Raw genomic sequence first — 15746 nt, 5'->3', positions numbered from 1 at the left:
CCTGGTATCACATTCATCAGCATCAACATCGTCATCATCAGCACCGACGTTGATACTATCACCGTTACGATCACACTCATTACGATCTTCGCCGTTATTTTCGAACGATTATTCTATTTGTACTTCCGTAGCTGATGCAGCTTTTTTGCAAACACAAGTTCCACAACTACGCTTTGTGCAATAGTTAATTGAAACACGACGAGAATACAACGTGAAGATTTGCATCGCATTCATAGGTCATGAAAAGGCTTTCAACGGATTGACTAGAAGCCAGCTTACAAACATCACTGACGAACGAAGAATCCGACACATTTATTGCAATTAATAAACAATGCGTATCAGATCCGAGAAATTATTATAAATACAGAGAAAGGGAAGTCAGGCTTAATAAACATCAACGAAGGAGTGCGAGAAGGGTGTAGTCTTCCACCTACAACACTGATGGAAAGAAATGACGCAACATCAAAAAATAATTAATGAAGAATAATGGCATTTCGGGAACAGATTTGTCTAGGTAATATACGAAGCTTGGGACTTTAATAGTGACAACTATTTACTTACAGCTCGTACAAAATAGATGGTTCAAAAATGGCTCTGAGCACTATGGGACTTAACTGCTGAGGTCATTAGTCCCCTAGAACTTAGAACTAGTTAAACCTAACTAACCTAAGGACATCACAAACATCCATGCCCGAGGCAGGATTCGAACCTGCGACCGTAGCGGTCTTACGGTTCCAGACTGCAGCGCCTTTAACCGCACGGCCACTTCGGCCGGCGTACAAAATAGATACGAGTTTCAAACTTTTACTGACATTCAAAGTAGTCACCAGCATTGTGGGTTGGTTGGTTGTCTTGTTTGGGGGAAGAGACCAAACAGCGAGGTCATCGGTCTCATCGGATTAGGGAGGGATGGGGAAGGAAGTCGGCCGTGCCCTTTCAAAGGAACCATCCCGGCATTTGCCTGGAGCGATTTAGGGAAATCACGGAAAACCTAAATCAGGATGGCCGGACGCGGGATTGAATCGTCGTCCTCCCGAATGCGAGTCCCAGCATTGTCTATAACCCGTTGCCAGCGATGTGGAAGTCGTAGGAGGATACTCTTAGCAGTGCCAGTTGTGTTGACAGTTCGAGCGGCGCGCTCTATTCCCCGACGAATTTGTGGCAGTTCTGAAGCGAATGCCATGAAGTGTTTCCTTCAGTTTAGAAATCGAGTTGAACTCACGAGGGCTTAAATCAGGGGCGCAGTAGGTGGTATAGCATTTAGCAGCCCCATCAGTCAAAGAAGTCAGTAACAGCTTGCACTATACATCCTTGAGAATTGTCTAGCAAAATGATAGTCAGGTCCTGCAGAAAGTGTCATCACTTCTGTCTATAAGCTGGTCGTAGATTGTGTTCCAAAAATGAACAGCGCAGAGACATGAGCCGTCCTTTAACAAAGCTTTTAAACTAGAAACTTTCGGTTTGATTTCAATAAATAATAATTCCTTGCTGATTTAAAACTGCGATGTAATTTAAATCAAATTCCCTTGCCTTAGAGAAAGTACCCAGATATTCATCCAAAGAAATATTAATTTATTAAAAGCGAACTTAGCCCTGGTAGAACGGCAATAAGAATGGCTGAGGACCCACTTAAGCAGGTTAATCGTCAAGAGACCTCTGGAACCCCTGAAAGCTGACACTCATGGAGTGCCCAAACAACCGTTACGCCCAAATCACGATAACCTGTCCGCAATATAGGTGAGCGGAACTGTGGCTGCCGTCCCGCCTCGGCCAACGGAGACTGCCGCGGATGTGTGGCGGCCGTGCTTAAGCAGCGGTGCCAGCTTGACCGACAACCTCAGAGTGAGTGGGCCTTTTCCATATGAACCCCGTCAGCGATGGTCGCCTTAGAGAAATCTCAATGACACATCCCTGCAGTACTGAATAGTGGACTACTATAAAGACACTGCCAAGTAACTCCCTCCCAAATGTATATTCTAATGCCATGCGCTCCAAGAGATCGAGAATGGTCTTCTTTAAATAGAAAATAACAATCTAACGGCGTCAACAGGGTTCGCAAACACCAAGGAACCTTTTAATTTAAAAAAAAAAAAACTTGAAGTCGTAAAACAAAATTACAATTAAAACAGTGAACCTTTATCTCGCACTGCATTTGGTAGAGACGTCGAAAGGCTTCTACAAACGGTTCAGCACCTCATAATCAAGTCAACTCTGTGGGGAAACCTTGAGACTCTGGTATACAGTAAATGCTGAAACAGACTGGTTATTACGTGAGCCGCTGGATTTCAATAAACACATATTCAGCCACTGCAGCAAAAATACAATCTAGAATAATTTTAATTTAAGGCTGATTTTTAAGAGAATAGTATACCGTGATTAAACACCCATTAAACACGCGTTTACGAATAAGGCCACATTAATTGCGTTACCTAATTTAGTGCCGACACGGTAAATCAAAGCCAACGCAAATATGAAAATTTATCCCATTAAAGTAATTGGGCACTGGATAGAATTTACGCTATTAGTTAGTGACTCGTGCCTCAGACATGGACGAGAATTACAACTGTAAGTTCCTTTAAACACCAAGCTGAGTTACCAAAATGCCACGAGGGAAAAGGACGGCACGTGTAAGAACACAATAACAGTCAGGACTGCTTAGCAGGGTGGCCTCCTTTTAAGAACGCTTAACGTCAATTAAAGGCCAGTAAAATAATCCAGTAAGACAAAAAAATTCATACACACCGCATATCAAAGCAAAAGTTCCGGTACGCAGCTTGAAAGTCCCACAGAAACAAAATTTAACAGACCTTACTGTCAACTCGCTTTCCTAACCACAGGAATGCCAGTGCAGTCTACCGCCATGGAGACGACAACAGCCACGAATCGAACACGGTAGAAAAACGCCCGTCTGTCATGGCGAGCACGCCTCTGACTGCTCGGTAACCAATTCAATGCGCCTCGAAGATGCCAAACGATGAACACGAGATTCCTTCAGGCCGCGATGTTGAGAGCCTTTCTCTCCTACTGCGCCGACAGAAAACTTGTTTCTGATTCAGCTCCACAGTCCATACTGCCTCGACTAACGACAACCAAACCCCCGATTAGCCATAGCCGCCCCCTCCCCCTCCCCACCCTCCCCCCGAGAGGGAGCCACACCAACTTCAAAGCCCTGCAGTCAATAATGAGAGGCGACAACCAAAGTCGATATGGCCAGATAAGCTGCCACAGCTCAATATTTTCTTTGGAAGAGATTCGAGTCGACCAGCTCGATTCCTCCGATTTACACCTGAAACGTGAAATCAGTGGACCGTCTGTTCTATGCAAGAGACGCTTCGTTTTATTTTAAACACTCTTACAGGAAGGCGCAACTTTTCTGTTAAGCATGATACGGAAAAATGGAGACAGACTCAGACACAGTTTACTTGATCTTAACGCATACTTACAACATAACGCCAAACGCTATAATAAAACCAAATTCAAATTCTAAATTCGATTGATTTCGCGAATGACACCTTTGGGACCAACAACTAACTCTCCGGTGACTTCTACTTGGAAGTTTTATAAATATATTTTGCGCCTACAGATATATACTACATCAGAATAATTCATGACTTACACCACGTTTTCGAAAGTATCCGAATACCTCTATAAGATGCGGAATTGACCAATAAATGTTAACAGAAACGGACCCGCCAGTAGAAAAGAAGGCAGGGAGTATTACGTTGTCAGTAGAATAGGGCAACTCAGTAGCAAATCCATTAGGTACAATTCAATCATTCTGAAGTTGCGTGAGTCGCCTATTGGCGATATGATTGTGAACTGGACATGCGAAGAAACAAAACATCTAAACTAACACCAAGCAGGCCTCATGTACTGATGGACATGGACGGTCGAATAGTGCAGAGGGTGACTATGAAAAATCGTATGAAATCAGCAGAACGAGTCACTCATGATTTCCAAAGTGCTGTTAGCAGTCCAGCTACCACAATGTCTGTGCGTAAGAAGTTAAAACGAATGTGGTACAGGGGTCGAGCAGCTCCTCATAAAACACACATTTCTGTAATCAGTGCCAAGTGACGCTCGAAGTGGTGTAAAAAGCGACTCCACCGGGCAGCATATGGCTGGATACGAGTGATTCGGAATTGTGAAACTTGCTTTATCTTGTGGCAATCCGATGGAAGGCTATGGGTTTGGAAAAATGGAAATGAGCGTTTGGCGCCATTGGCCGTGAGGCCCCTTATGGGGCAGGTCCGGCCGCCTTGGTGCAGGTCTTATTATATTCGACTCCATATTGGATTACCTGCGCCCGGGATAGGGATGAAATGATGATGAAGACGACACAATACCCAGTCCCTGAGCGGAGAAAATCCTCGACCCAGGTGGGAATCGAACCTGGGCCCCTTAGGACAGCAGTCAATCATGCTGACCATTCAGCTATCGGGGCGGATTTCAGTTTGGCAGATACCTGCAGACTATGAAACTTCCTGGCAGACTGTTGCCTGTCGTCACCTTTAGTGCAAACAGTGACGCATGGAAGAGGTGGTGTAACAGTATGGGGGAGTTTTTCGTGGTTAGGGTATGCTACCCCTATTACGCTTATTTGAAGCGTACAGTAGAGGAGTAGTTGTTTGTATCAGCATGACAATAAACTCTGTCATAAAGCAGCATGTGTGAGGCAGTGCTTTGTGGACAATAACATTTCTGAAACGGCCTGTCCAGTGTCTTGACACGAAACCAAACAAACACGTTTAGGGTGGGTTAGAACGTCGACCTCGCACCACACCCTAGCGTTCAAAATCACTGCCTTCTCGGGTTTCAGCTCTTGAGGAAGAATGGGCTGCTATTCCTCCACAGACATTCACACGTCTCATTGGCAGTATCGCTAACTGAATTCAAGTCTATATTGATGTCCACTAAGAGCTGTCCGGATACTTTAGATCAGATAGCGTATGTGGCTCAGCGGGTTATGAGCAGAGCCACGAATGGATCTCCAGCCGCTGATGGGAGAAGTACGTTTCTGCGTCCTTCCTTAAGAAACCGAACACGTTTGCCTGTGTGGCGTGTTAGCACCCATGATTCAGCAGTCCCACGGCAAAAGCTCTACGTCACCAGCCCGCTAAGCGTCGTGAAAGGCAGAGACCTCGCTTCTTGTGTTACATGACTGCTGGCGTCACCTCGACCACACGGAGAGTGTGGTAAGGAGACCATTTTTAGGTTGGGTTTAACTACGACTGTTGTGAATACCACTTGAATACACTAAGAAGTACTCCAAAACAGCATTTCTTTTTTTTAACTGGAATGTGAGTTGTTATTAGTATGTCAAAACTATTGGTTTGTTTTTGTTGTTGTGGTCTTCAGTCCTGTGACTGGTTTGATCCAGCTCTCCAAGCTACTCTATCCTGTGCAAGCTGCTTCATCTCCCAATACGTACTGCAGCCTATATATCCTTCTGAATATGTTTAGTGTATTCATCTCTTGGTCTACTTCTGCGATTTTTACCCTCCACGCCGCCCTCCAATACTAAATTGGTGATCCCTTGATGCCTCAGAACATGTCCTACCAACCGATCCCTTCTTCTTGTCAAGTTGTGCCACAAACTCCTCTTCTCCCCAATCCTATTCAATACTTCCTCATTAGTTACGTGATCTACCCATCTAATCTTCAGCATTCTTCTGTAGCACCACATTTCAAAGGCTTCTATTCTCTTCTTGTCCAAACTATTTATCGTCCATGTTTCACTTCCATACATGGCTACACTCCATACTAATAATTTCAGAAACGACTTCCTGACATTTAAATCTATACTCGATGTTAACAAATTTCTCTTCTTCAGAAAAGCTTTCCTTGCCATTGCCAGTCTACATTTTATATCCTCTCTACTTCGACCATCATCAGTTACTTTGCTCCCCAAATAGCAAAACTCCTTTACTACTTTAAGTGTCTCATTTCCTAATCTAATTCCCTCGGCATCGCCCGACTTAATTCGACTACATTCCATTATCCTCGTTTTGCTTTTGTTGATGTTCATCTTATATCCTCCCTTAAAGACACTGTCCATTCCATTCAACTGCTCTTCCAAGTCCTTTGAAGTCTCTGACAGAATTACAATGTCATCGGCGAACCTTAAAGTTTTTATTTCTTCTCCATGGATTTTAATACCTACTCCGAATTTTTCTTTTGTTTCCTTAACTGCTTGCTCAATGTACAGATTGAATAACATCGGGGAGAGGCTACAACCCTGTCTCACTCCCTTCCCAACCACTGCTTCCCTTTCATGTCCCTCAACCCTAATAACTGCCATCTGGTTTCTGTACAAATTGTAAATAGCCTTTCGCTCCCTGTATTTTACCCCTGCCACCTTCAGAATTTGAAAGAGGTTATTCCAGTCAACATTGTCAAAAGCTTTCTCTAAGTCTACAAATGCTAGGAATGTAGGTTTGCCTTTCCTTAATCTATTTTCTAAGATAAGTCGTAGGGTCAGTATTGCCTCACGTGTTCCAACATTTCTACGGAATCCAAACTGATCTTCGGCGAGGTCGGCTTCTACCAGTTGTTCCATTCGTCTGTACAGAATTCGTGTTAGTGTTTTGCAGCCGTGGCTTATTAAACTGATAGTTCGGTAATTTTCACATCTGTCAATACCTGCTTTCTTTGGGATTGGAATTATTATATTCTTCTTGAAGTCTGAGGGTATTTCGCCTGTCTCATACATTTTGCTCACCAGATGGTAGAGTTTTGTCAGGACTGGCTCTCCCAAGGCTGTCAGTAGTTCTAATGGAATGTTGTCTACTCCCAGGGCCTTGTTTCGACTTAGGTCTTTCAGTGCTCTATCAAATTCTTCACGCAGTATCATATCTCCCATTTCATCTTCATCTACATCCTCTTCCATTTCCATAATATTGTCCTCAAGAACATCGCCCTTGTATAGTCCCTCTATATACTCCTTCCACCGTTCTGCTTTCCCTTCTTTGCTTAGAACCTTTTCTCCAAAGGTGTCTTTAATTTTCCTGTAGGCAGTATCTATCTTACCACTAGTGAGATAAGCCTCTACATCCTTACATTTGTCCTCTAGCCATGCCAGCTTAGCCATTTTGCACTTTCTGTCGATCTCGTTTTTGAGACGTTTGCATTCCTTTTTGCCTGCTTCATTTACTGCATTTTTATATTTTCTCCTGTCATCAATTAAATTCAGTGTTTCTTCTGTCACCCAAGGATTTCTACTAGCCCTCGTCTTTTTACCAACTTGATCCTCTGCTGCCTTCACCACTTCATCCCTCAAAGCTACCCATTCTTCTTCTAATTTCTTTCCCCCATTCTTGTCAATTGTTCCTTTATGCTCTTCCTGAAACTCTCTACAACCTCTGGTTCTTTCAGTTCATCCAGGTCCCATCTTCTGGTTTATATTTACGATTTCGTCTGTGGCATATGGCACTAACTGTGACGGCAAAGGACATTTTCTCACACGTTTTACAGTGTGATAAATTTAAAAAAAAAAACGTTACGTTCAACTATCTACACTAGCTTTCATAGATCATGGAGGAAACACTACACCTTTTAATTTACACATTTATTCACTTTTTTCTTGACACACAACCATCTCGAATATGAATAACTTTATATTACTTCCATTTATGACAAAGAAGCATATTTTACTCTATTAAAATGATTTTTTACACATAGTGCAGGGTATTAAGCATCAATAAAACTGATTTCTGGAATAGTTTTGGTTCATTTATTGTCCTTTTCTTCCTATGCGTAATTTGTTGTTAATGCTGCATATGTATTACAAATTACCTTTATGTTGTCAGAATTGCAGTGTTCGCAAATATAATGTTCGTAGAAATTGGCATAGAAGTCAGAAACTCATTATAGACGCTGAAATCACTTTGTTGGTGCCCTAGATTTCGAGTAGGGTTAAGGACACTCAGTGCAGAACCATCCTCTTTCTTCGTTACAATAATCTATTGTCGCACATTTCTATTATACATTTCTGTACCTTTATGCTCACTTTCTACCTTGTACATAGAAACTGGTGTCTTTTTCACAGTTGCGCCTGTCTCTGTTTCGGCGTTAAGGAGAACGCCCTTTATTGGCGCATCAGCCCAAGCAGTGCTCTTCATTTGCTTCCATTTATTCATTTTCTCACACCAGCCAGATTTGGGAACTAGCAAATATATTGTGGGCTAACACGAATATGTGGTTTGCCCGTGGAAGGATCTGCTTCTGTAGAACGACTCCTGCACGTACATCTATCTTTATCAGTGCTCTTCCTGCAAATGATCGTCAGTCGTAACCGACAGCAAAATGTCTCCATGACCATCACTGATGGCCAGACGGGAGTCACCATGAATGAGAATGAAGTACGCACTGCGGAAGAAATGTAATAAATGGTTGTAAGTTTACGTGTCTACTCCGCAAACCACTATGGCGGAGGAATATTATCGCGTTTCTTCCTACTTCTAGTCGCTTATTGAGTGAAAGAATAATGACATTCTTTATGATTCAGCGCGTGCCCTAGTCTCTTTGGCATTATTCTCTCTGACATTATTCTCGAATGCAGGTTCTCTAAATTTACTCAACAGGATTTTGCGAGAATTATATCGTCTTTTTTCCAAGAATGCCTACGCGATCTATCTTCCAGAACTGACTAAGCTCTACGGCCTCCACAGTTGAGTGGTCAGCACTGTTGAATGCCAGGGCAGGGGCTCGGGTACGATTCCCGGCCGGATGGGATATTTTCTCCCCTTGGGTATTGGGTGTCGCGTCGTCCTCGCCATCATTCCATGAGTATCGCCACAGTAGCATAAAATAAACACACGCCTAACCGCGTTTCATGACGACTATTGATACGCTTTCAAATGGGATATACCGACCTATTAAGATCCTAGCAATGCGTCTTTGTATTCGGTCGATGTCTTGTGACATGTCATTTCCTGGTCGCCACACGTGCTAATCCCTGTTCGCTGATGCAGTCGCCCCAGCCGGTTGCCACTGCAGGGGGACGGGTTCACGTTCGGCATGAAGGTGATGGGCTGGTGTTTCCCTCATCCTTCTAAATGGATGGCGATCACAACCAACTAGGATGAATTTAAGGTCGAGTAAATTTCCAGTGACAGCTTATGTTTTGAGAGACCCGTTACAGAGAAAGTTATCAGAATCCTGATGGCCAATGAAAATGTCTGGAAGGCCTCAATGTGAAAACCCAGGGTGTCCCAGGAGGAATAGTCAATATTCAGGGATGTTAGAGGACCGATTATTCAAAGCAAAAAAGTGTAGTATACATGGGTTCTAAAATGTTTACCTTATGAGCTATAAGCATTTCAACTTCTTCCCTACTGTGAACCATGTCTCTTCTACTGAACAAGTGCCCATAGCTCTTGACGTATTCATCTTAGAGTCCATGTTTATTGGTCATTTTTTTCTTGTTCTGCTCCGTGCTACGTCGTCACAATATCGTAGATGAACAGCTCTTGAGCTACGCATTTCAGAGCCCACGTTTACTAGAGTTTTTTCATCCGATGATCGTTCCTGTCATGTCTTTGAATACTGAGCATTCCTCCTGGGACACCCTGTATAATTTCGTGGAGTGGTTGGGAACTCGCGAAATCGAAGAGTCGGCCGGCAGCTCTCTTAGGGTGCACTGTGTACGCTCTAGGGCAGAGGTGGAGTTTTTTAGTAATGCATCTCTGAAGACAGGAGTTTGTGATCCTTCGTGATCAGCCAAGTTACTTAGTGCATAACGGAAGACTGAGAAGAATCCGAAGTGCATTCCCGTGAAAGGGCGTGGAATTCTGGTTAGGCTGCCTCCTGTTTTTCTGGACGACTGGTGCGGATTAGTGACCATGGACGTGTTCGGCAAAGGGAGACCTCGGAGGAGAATGTGAAGGCATTAGCTAAGCGGAGGTCGCATCACGTAAAAGTGAAGGACTTGGCTAGAGTTAGTTCGAGCCGATAAATTTCACAGCAGGACATAATGCAGGGAATCAGTAGATAGTATGCTCCTTGATATTTTATTTTTGTATATAAGCTTCATTCAGCTTTATTGCCTCCATCAGTATATCTGCAAACTATCTGATTTCTTTAAATTTTATATAATATGTAATTTATAGTTTTTTACATTGAATGCTGTACTCACGTCGTGACGTTGTAAACTACTGCTGCTGTCCGTAGTTCTTGGATGTAATATTTTCTCAGTAACGGTGTTCGACATCTAGATGTTGCATGCATATTGTAATACGTTTTTATTATTTTGACAATGGTCAATGTTTAGGTTTGACAGCTAGTTGTTTGCTCAAGGATGTCTATGTTATGGCTGGTCACAAAGCTATGGTACTGTTATTGATGTCTATAAATTTTGTTCTTGACGTATTTGTAATCTCTGCTGTTTTTACTGTGTGCTTGAAATCTGTTTGTTCATTTGGTATATGTTTGAGTTAATAGCTAGCTGTCAGTTTCCACAACTGTCAGAATAATAAAACACGTGTTATAATATACGTGCAACATCAAATCATGGAACACCTTTAAAATGTTACTGAAAAAAATATTACATCCAACAACTACGGACAGCAGCAATAGTTTACTGAAAGTTGACACAGTTCGTTTACATTTATAAGTTACATATTATGTAAAATATAAATAAGTGCGATTGTTTGCAAATGTACTGATGAAGTCAATAAAGCCGAAATAAGCTGATCTACAAAAATAAAATATCAAGGCAAGCATACTGTCTAAAATGCTGCAGGTCCCACATTAAAGAAAATAATGCAAGTACATTTAATTTGTTTCAGTGCAAATTTCAGAGTGACGCTTTTGTGTGACCCTCTCCCTAAAGACTTTGGAGTGTCTTCCTGTTATATTGTCGTGATTATCGGTGAAAATAGCTAGTGGTCAGTTGGAAGCGGTGTATGAACTATTGGAGAGTGCACTTACTGCAGTCCAGTGGTCGGATCTCGGAATATTTGTGGGAGTAGTTGGATTACTACAGGAATTTTGAAAGTTGACTTTGGAATTGTGAGAAGTTTAACCCGCCCGGGTAGCAGAGCGAAAAACGGATTAAAGGAACTCAGAGAAAAGCTGGTTTTTCGTCTCATGTATTTACAAATGAAACACTTTCCGTTGCTTTCCTTCAATTGTACTGTGAAGCCTTGTTTCTTTCCGCGTATCACGCTTCTAGGTCACCGCAAATAATAATGACGCCATTTGACATCCGACCGCAGCGGAAACACGGTCGTTGCCGCATTCCGACATATATTTAAATTTGTTTTTAAAGATATCCCCGATGTCCGAATCGATTCATTTAACTACCGTTTTGTTCACAAAACTCTAAATATTGATTGAAGGTGGAAAAAAATGCGAATTTTTGAAGCAGATTCACTAGCAAGAGACCTGACGCTAGCCGTGGCAACTCTGTGAATAACTATGCCGACATTGCGCCGATGTGCGATAACGCACAAGGAAACGAAAACGAAGACGATGAAAAATTGTGGGAAGTTAGCCCTGTCTAGCTGACCAAAGCGAGGCTTGCGACCCCTGCTTAGAATTGTCAGTGGTGGAACAGAGCAGAGAATTAATCCGGCTCCGCCAATAAACGCTTCCGATTACATCGGCGGAGCAGTACGCCTCGTAATTTCTCTCGCGAGCCGCTAATCGTTGACTAATGCGTCGATTCTGGCTGCAGAGAGAGAGAGAGTCATCAGTCTTCTAACTAAGTAGAAGTGCTGTCCTTGGCAGATTTCTATCATGATAGAAGGACAGTACTTCTACTTACGGCATGTATCAGTTAGAAAAATGCACCGATGATTACTGATATGAGTCGAAATCGATTTGCAACAAGATAAATAAATTATGTTTCCGCGACTGGTTGCTACATTCTTTCCCACAATGGTTGCAAGAGATTTTATACACACCACTCTGCGTCAAGTGTTGCAGCTTGTTTTTATTGTAGAATAAAAATTTTGGTATGCAACTGGTATTACAAAATGCAGGTGCAGCTGCGATACTTTTTTGCAAGGTTGTCTGAAATTTTGTCGACCGAAGGAAAGGTGCACCAGTTTTTATAGTTACAGACCGATGACTGTTACCCAGCGTATGGAAATGGTATAATTAAAAAAAAAATTACACTCCGAGCGTGCACGGTTGTCCTTATTACATAGTCCGATCACGTTAATGTGACCACCGCCATTATATGACATCAACGCGCAGTAACCTCTCACAGGCGGCACGTGGAAGCACTAGCAGTGGATAGTGGAGAATATTTTTTTAAAAGCGTGTCGGGGGTCTCAGAAAACACTGCAGTCGCTGTAATGTGGAAACAGAGCGATTTATCTGACGTCCAAAAGGGCCCGATCATTGGCTTTCGGGCCAACGGTTGATGCATTTCCAAAATAGCTAATTTTCTAAACTGCTCACGTGTCACCGTGCTTAAAATATCGTCCATGGCAAAATGGTGCTATCCAAAACAGGCACCAAGTCAGCTGTGGTGCCTGTCCGAAAGAACAGACACCACATCCATATAAGTACATAATTCTGGCAGTACCGGCCATGACCTTCTTCTTCTGTGGGATGCGCACATGTTACCCGAACTATACGGGACGTGGAAAGAATATCTTCCACGAATAATGAGTGTGTTGGGGTGGGACACTACGAATGTAGTGTGTGGACATACAAGGTGAGAACGTGTGTCTCGCGGGAGGCGTGCGCGAGATGGTCCCTGCAGTCGCTCTATCCTCTGTGCCCTCGGTGGCTCAGATGGATAGAGCGTCTGCCATGTAAGCAGGAGATCCCGGGTTCGAGTCCCGGTCGGGGTACACATTTTCAGCTGTCCCCGTTGATATATATCAACGCCCGTCAGCAGATGAGGTCTTAATATAATTCTAATTTCGTTCTAGGCAGCTGGAGGTCATCAATGGTGTCTGTTCTTTCGGACATGTCCGAAAGAACAGACACCATATCCATATAAGTATGTAAATGACAGGGGTGAGCGACGGCTGCGGACCTGTGTACGGTCGAATAGATGTGTAACTGTTGAGCAACTGACCATCCAGGGGCTACCAAAAGTGTTTCTTCAACAACAGTTGAGCGAACGCTGCTGCCTAGGGGCCTCTGAGCAGTGCCTCATTCTTGCAGTCATGCTGACTACTGTTCATCGACGACGAGGGCTAGAATTTCACGCCAAGGTGTGGCCTTTTCAAATGAACCACGTTTCTTGCTCTATCGGATAGTCGACCGTTGATGTATACGGCGCGAAACGTCTGAAACGAATCGTCCTCCATGCGTTATGGTGTGGGGAATGTTTTCGTAGTAGCCCCTGATCGATCTCTTCGTTGTGCCTAATGGATCAACACAAGTATGGATTTATCCTCGGGGACAATGTCTACCCCAACATGCAATTTGTTTTGACTCGGTACGATGACAGCAGGACAGTGCAACGTGTCACACAGCATGCGTGGTTCGAAGAGCACCAGAATGAGTTTGTCGTACTAATCTGGCCACCAAACTCTCCGGATTAAAACGCAATAGAGAATATGTGGGACCACCTCGATCGGGTTGTTCGTGCCATGGAAGAAATGTCATTATCGGATCTAGATGCATCATAAAAAGTACAGATTATTTGATATATCGACGGAAAAATCATCGACATGCCGGCCTATAAAAATGTCGGCTGCACATTGTAAATATACTGCCGTTTTTAGAGCTGTATATTTAAGTACTGATTTCTTCTTCTTCTTCTTCTTCTTCGTTTCACCCAACTTTGGGGTACGTTGAATCAATCACTTCTGTGTGTTCTGTGCCTTTCTTTTCGCCCAGTACTGCTTCATTCTTTCTGATCTTGCTTTTCTTTCCTCATCAGAGATGACAATCGTTCTTTTCTTCCTATTTTGGAGCTGGAATCCCTCTTTTCTGTCTTTGCTTATCATTTTTGCGGTCCTGTCTGTGAGCATTTTTTCTGTGATGTGTAGTTCTCTTAAGTCTTTCTCTGTTTGGATAAACCAATTTGGTTTGGATTTTTTATTCCTGAAGTAGTCAAACATTCTTTTTGTAAGTCTATTTGGGTTCATTCTGAGAATGTGCCCATAAAACTCAATTCTTCTTTTCCTCATTGTATCCGAAAGTTTTTCTGTGGTTTTGTAGAGTGTTTCATTTTTGGTATGAATTAGTTTGTCGTTATGAAATTTGGGGCCTAAAATTTTTCTCAATATTTTTCTTTCTTTGATCTCTAGCCTTTCAATTGGGCCATGGTTAGTGATAGATAATGTCTCAGCTGCATATAGTGCTTCTGGTTTAATGACAGTGTTGTAATGTTTTATTTTTGAATTCCATGAGAGGGACTTTTTATTATAAGTATTTTTAGTAAGCTGAAAGGCTAGTTCAACTTTGTTTCTTCTTAATTCTATTGCTTTTTTCTCAAGGGCGTTCCAGCTAATCCATTCACCAAGATATTTGAATTCTTTAACAATTTCGATCTTTTGGTCTCTTACTTTAAGATATTTCATTGGCTTTTCTATATTTGTGATTATTTTGGTTTTTTCAAAAGAAATTTTAAGGCCTATTTTCTCTGCTTGTTTCTGTAATTCGAGGATCTGTTCTTTGGCTTCTTCCCATGTTTCAGCTAGTAGGGCCATATCATCTGCAAATGCTAGGCAATTAACCTTGATGCCTTTGTTTTTTGTTCCTAGTCGGATTCCACTATTGATTTTCTTGTTCCATTCTCTTACTATTTTTTCTAGGGCACAGTTAAATAACAATGGAGAGAGTCCATCACCTTGTCGTACTCCAGTTTTTATCTCAAATAGGTCTGAGAGTTCTCCCATAAATTTAATTTTGGAGTATGTGTTGGTGATGGTTTCTCTAATTAGGTTTGTAGTTTTATTGTCTAGGTTCAATTCTTTTAATATGGAAATTAGAGATTCCCTGTCTATGGAGTCGTACGCCTTTTGAAAGTCAATGAATGTGATGACATACGCTTTTGCTCTCGATTTTTGGTAGGCCATAAGATTTTTGAGGTTTAGAATTTGTTCTGGGCAGGATCTTCCCTTTCTGAAGCCTGCCTGGTATTCTCCAAGTTGACAATCTAGCTGGGGTTCTGCTCTGTTCAAAAGGACTTTAGACAGTATTTTGTATGTTACGTCAAGGAGCGAAATCCCTCTGTAATTGTTGGGGTCTGTTCTGGATCCCCTCTTATGAATTGGGTGAATGAGGGCCATCTTCCATTCATCCGGAATTCTTTCTGTTTTCCATATTTCTTCAAATATGTTTTGGAGAGATTCTATGGCATTTCTATGGACATTTTTCCACAGTTCAGCTGTAATTTGGTTCTCTCCCGAAGCCTTATAGTTTTTGAGATTCAAAATGATTGATTGTAGTTCCTCGACGGTGGGTGGTTCTGAGTTAGGACTTGTTGAAGTTGAGTTGCTGAAATCCATTTTTTCAATTGGTTCTTTACAGTTGAGAAGGTTTCTGAAATATTCCCTCAAAATTTTGCAATTATCCCTGTTGTTGTGTGCAATATTACCATTTTTATCTTGTAATTGGAGTGTCGGTGGGCTGTACTTGGTTATTTTTTGTTTAAAAGTTCTGTAAAAGCTCCTAGTCTTGTTTTTGTTGAAGTCTTCATTGATCTGCAAAAGGAGTTGATCTTCTTGTGCTTTTTTTAATTCTTTTGAGGTTTTTACTCACTAGTTTTCTTACACTCAGGAAATTTTGCCTATTATATTCATTTTTCTGAGATTGCATCTGTTGCCATGCTT

The 15746-nt window shown here is 42.2% G+C and overlaps 1 protein-coding gene across 1 annotated transcript in view; it reads left to right on the top strand.

Annotated features, from left to right (window-relative positions):
• The window catches only part of LOC126235324 (lactosylceramide 4-alpha-galactosyltransferase-like), a 367311-nt gene that overhangs the window by 279902 nt on the left and 71663 nt on the right, over positions 1–15746 (top strand). The window lies entirely within an intron of this gene.

This window comes from Schistocerca nitens, chromosome 2, assembly GCF_023898315.1.
Source record: "Schistocerca nitens isolate TAMUIC-IGC-003100 chromosome 2, iqSchNite1.1, whole genome shotgun sequence".
NCBI lineage: Eukaryota > Metazoa > Arthropoda > Insecta > Orthoptera > Acrididae > Schistocerca > Schistocerca nitens.
Note: the sequence above shows the minus strand (reverse complement) of the source record. Positions and strands in the feature narration are given on the sequence as shown.